This window comes from Coenobita brevimanus, chromosome 62 (genome assembly GCF_032717465.1).
Source record: "Coenobita brevimanus isolate Jiangsu-jjx chromosome 62, ASM3271746v2, whole genome shotgun sequence".
NCBI classification, from domain to species: domain Eukaryota; kingdom Metazoa; phylum Arthropoda; class Malacostraca; order Decapoda; family Coenobitidae; genus Coenobita; species Coenobita brevimanus.
Window position 1 is genome coordinate 39,992,405 of NC_137015.1, and position 5,000 is coordinate 39,997,404.

Consider the following 5,000-nt stretch of genomic DNA (forward strand, 5'->3'; position numbering starts at 1 on the left):
TCTCTCTCTCTCTCTCTCTCTCTCTCTCTCTCTCTCGTGTATCTGTATTTTTTTTCTTTTTACATGAGCCAGATGTGTTTGGTGTGTGCTGGGTTTTTGTTAGTGAAATGTGGGTGGTTTGGACCGTAGAGTGTCTGTGTGGGTTGAGGTGTGTGTGTGTGTGTGTGTGTGTGTGTGTGTGTGTGTGTGTGTGTGAGAGAGAGAGAGAGAGAGAAGTGTGGGGGGGTCGCGTCACGGTGGTAATCCTGTGATCCATATAGTGTCAGGTGTTCAGACAAGGCGCCACGATTTGATCCCTGAACCACGTACTCTCTCTCTCTCTCTCTCTCTCTCTCTCTCTCTCTCTCTCTCTCTCTCTCTCTCTCTCTCTCGACAGTTAATGACCTTCGTCCAGAATTTGGGAATGTCATTATCAATTAAAAAAATGACCTTTTGAGTCGAGAATGGTGTGTGTGTGTGTGTGTGTGTGTGTGTGTGTGTGTGTGTGTGTGTGTGTGTGTGTGTGTGAGTGAGTGAAGGGGGGGATGGGTGGGGGGAGAGGGAGTGTGGTGGTGGGAGGGTGTGAGGAACGAAGGTAGAGGAAGGGAGTTAAGGATGGAGAGGGAGAGGAGGAAAGTGGGATGGAGGGAGGATTGGGAGGGGGAGTGAAGTGGAGGAGAGGGTTGGATGTGGATGGAGGCATGGAGAGATGGGTGGGTTATGAGAGAGAGAGAGAGAGAGAGAGAGAGAGAGAGAGAGAGAGAGAGAGAGAGAGAGAGAGAGATGGTTTACGTAAAGACACAGATGTTTACCGATGACACTCTCTGGGGCAAGGCAGGGCAGGGGGGGAGGGTTGTCGGGGGGGGAAGGGGGGGCAGGATCCCTCCACAGTTTTATTGAAAATTCTTGTCTGAGTCAGAGAGCACGTACTGAACTTTGACAGGCGATTTATTTTCACCTTTTTTTATCCTCTGTTTATATTTTGTTTTATCACCTTTTTTTTTTATCCTCTGTATTTTCTTATTAATTTCTTTTCCTTTCTCTGTTCTTTCTATTTCTAACTTTTATCATTTGTTATTGTTATTAATTTTTGTGTTATTGCCTTTAGTAATTGTTATCTTTGCCTGGCCAGACCACTATCTTATCATCCCTGAGACCCTCCCACCTGCCCACCGTATCATAACACGCTGCTTATATCACCACACCTGTCCTCTCCTCTCCTTTCCTCTCCTCTCCTCTCCTCGCCTCGCTTCGCCTCGCCTCGCCTCTCCTCTCCTGTCACTCCTTCCTTCTCTCGTCTTTCATTCTTTCCTCCCACCTGCATTCCCTCTCACATTTTGTTCCTCCACTTCCATCTTTCCTCCTCTCTTCTCTCTTCCTTCATCCTTTCTTCCTACACTTCATATTCTTTTTTATCCTTTATTCATCCTCCTTCCTTCCCCTCCTTCCTTCTTTCCAGTCTCTCCTCTTTCCTTCCACTCCTTCCTCTTTCTTTCCCCTCCTTCCTTTTCCTTCTTCACGTCTCCTTTCCTCTCTCTCTCTCTCTCTCCTTCCTCACTTCCCTCCCCTCTACATTTCTCCTCAATCCGTCTCACCTCTCCCTCCCCTCTCCCTCCGCCTCACCTCAGAGTTGCCTGTGTAAATATTGGGTGCAGGAGTTTAAGTAATAGGGTTTCTCTCTCTCTCTCTCTCTCTCTCTCTCTCTCTCTCTCTCTCTCTCTCTCTCTCTCTCTCTGATGTAATATCTTTAAATTTTACGTGCAAACTTTTCAGCCTCGCACACAAGAAAGTTTACAACAGGTCAGGCTTTTGGCATCATTTCTCTATTGTTTTTTTGGATTTTGTTTTATAATTTTTTTTTTTCATAATACACACACACACACACACACACACACACACACACACACACACACACACACACACCGCTCGCTGGTGCAGTGGTAACGCTCTCGCTTGCCAACTGGTGGACGGGAGTTCGCGCCTCGCTCAGGTTGCGAAAAGTTTCACTGACGAAGTGGGTGGTTACTGTCCCCCTTGAGCAAGGGGACGGGTGTGTGCGTGTGTGAAGGGCACAGCCTTGCCCTTAGATAGGGCTATATGAGCTCTCAGCTCCCTTCCGGGAGGATAAAAGCTGATGATCACGACCATCAAGTGATCCTGACCGACCCGGTGAATTACTTAAATATAAACATATACACACGTACACAAACATATACATACATACATACACACACACACACACACACACACACACACACACACACACACACACACACACACACACACGGGGGGGGAAGGGGGGATAAATGGAGAATATCTGAAACGTACCTGAGCACCTTTTGTAAAACACTGGAGCAGACGTGGCGGATTGTCTGTCTGTCTGTTTGTCTGTCTTTTCGTCCGTCTATCTGTCTGTCTGTCTTTCTGTTCGTCTGTCTGTCTGTCTTTCTGTTCGTCTGTCTGTCTGTCTCTTATCCCCCTAACCCCCCCCCCTCGCACTCATCTTATAAATACAGGTGCTTAATTAAAGGTGTTCAGTTTTGGGTAAGGCGTAGCGGAAAGACAGGAATTTAAGCTTTCAGGCAGGTAAAAATACGATGTGAGAGAGAGAGAGAGAGAGAGAGAGAAAGAGAGAGAGAGAGAGAGAGAGAGAGAGAGAGAGCATAATGGAGGGGAATGATGTAAAATGTAGATATGTTGAAAAGTGAGAGAAGTGATAATGAGAGATTTGCATAACGAAGGTAATGAGGCAGTGAATGTGTGGTAATGTATCTCTCTCTCTCTCTCTCTCTCTCTCTCTCTCTCTCTCTCTCTCTCTCTCTCTCTCTCTCTCTCAACATCCTTCTCGCTATCGCTTCCGGTGTGAGAAGTGATCCAATACCTGGCCTTATACCTCCATTATTCTCTTTATCACTCTGCCTCCTTTCTCTCCCTGTCTTACTCACTCTCCTCCTCTTCCTCCCTCTCTTCCTCACCCCTCTCCTCTTCTTTCCTCTCTTCCTCTGTTCTCTCCTCTTCCTTATACTTCTCTTCTTTAGTCCTCATCCTCGTCTTGCTCACTCCTCGTCCTCCCTTTCCTCCTCAATCTTCTTCCTTCTCTTCCTTCCCTCTCTTCCTCACTCTACCTCCTCTTCCTTTCTTCCTCATTCCTTTTCCTCCTCCTCCTCATCCTCACTCGTCTTCCTCCTGTTCCCTCTCTCTTCCTCATTCCTCTTCCCCCTTTTCTTCGTCTTCTCTCTACCTCCTCTTCCCCCTCTCTTTCTCACTTCTCTTCCTCCTCTTGCCCACTCCTCCTCCTCTTCCTCACTCCTCTTCCTCCTCTACCTCACCCTTCTTCCTCCTCTTCCCCGCCTCCTTTCCGCTGCATAAAATGTCATTCTCAGCCACTGGCGTTGCTGACCTGGCTTGTCCAGTTGTTTATGAGAGAGAGAGAGAGAAGGAGAGAGAGAGAGAGAGAGAGAGAGAGAGAGAAAGTGGCACATTCAGGGAGCAGTTAAAACAGATTCCATTGCATCGAGGCTGTAATGTGTTTGTTTATTTCCTGTATATGTTTGTGTGTGTGTGTGTGTGTGTGTGTGTGTGTGTGTGTGTGTGTGTGTGTGTGTGTGTGTGTGTGTGTGTGTGTGTGTGTGTGTGTGTGTGTGTGTGTGTGTGTGTGTGTGTGTGTGTGTGTGTGTGTGTGTGTGTGTGTGTGTGTGTGTGTGAGACCGTCTCTCTACATTTTTCCATTTGTCTTCAATCGGTTGTGTGCTCCAGGACTTATTCGTTCATTCATTCATATATTTTCACATTCGGTACCATATTTTTCAAACGCCTTTTAAGTAATACTGATATTCTCCGTTAAGGTTTTTAGTCAGTAGGTAGGCTTGGTAGGTAGGTAGGTACGTATGTAGGTAGGTAGGTATGTAAGTAGGTAGGTAGGTACGTATGTAGGTAGGTGGCAACATTCTTTGATTCCATCGTTCCTTATTTATGTCCATTTTGTCATCGTCATTTGTTCCTTCCTTCCTTCCTTCCCTCCTTCCCTCCTTCCCTTCTTCCTTCCTTCCCTGGGGTGATATATCAGTATATATCTTGGTCAGCTCTGAAATTTCTGCAATATTTTTCTGTTTCCGGTCCGTATCTTGCTTTTATGGCTTTTATTGAGAGAGAGAGAGAGAGAGAGAGAGAGAGAGAGAGAGAGAGAGAGAGAGAGAGAGAGAGAGAGAGTCATTACAGCCAGCTCATCCTACCATGAATATAGGGAATCAATGCCAGGTCCCATACCCTGCTGTCTCTCTATCTCTCTCTCTCTCTCTCTCTCACACACACACACACACACACACACACACACACACACACACACACACACACACACACACAGCATAAATCAAATGTTAACATGTTATTTCGTACAAATTGAGATAAATGTGGAAACCATCAGAGTTGTGATTATTGTGATGGATGCGAAAAATCCAGAGAGAGAGAGAGCGAGAGAGAGAGAAAGTTTGCTAAAGGTATATAAACTTGCCCAAGGATAAAGTCTGAAAAGATAAGAAAAACTGAAGAAAAAAATGATGTGTTTTAAAAGAAAGAAAGTTTGTGAGTTAAGGAGAGTGTGGCGAGGTGTGTGTGTGTGTGTGTGTGTGTGTGTGTGTGTGTGTGTGTGTGTGTGTGTGTATGTGTACATCGATACATACACACTAAACACACACACACACTTTCTCTAGTATTTCTATGACTCATCCTCAGTTCTTCTTATAATCCACCGCAGTATTGGATTTCTCTCTCTCTCTCTCTCTCTCTCTCTCTCTCTCTCTCTCTCTCTCTCTCTCTCTCTCTCATTGAAAATTCCCTCCTCCAACTTTCTTCCTTCAACCTTGACCGTCCAACCTTTTTATAATTCTTCTTCGTCCTCTAAATCTCCTTCTCTCATCTCCTCTAATATCTCCTCTCCTTCTACTTCCTCTCAATAGACCCACAGAACACACACACACACACACACACACACACACACACACACACACACACACACACACACA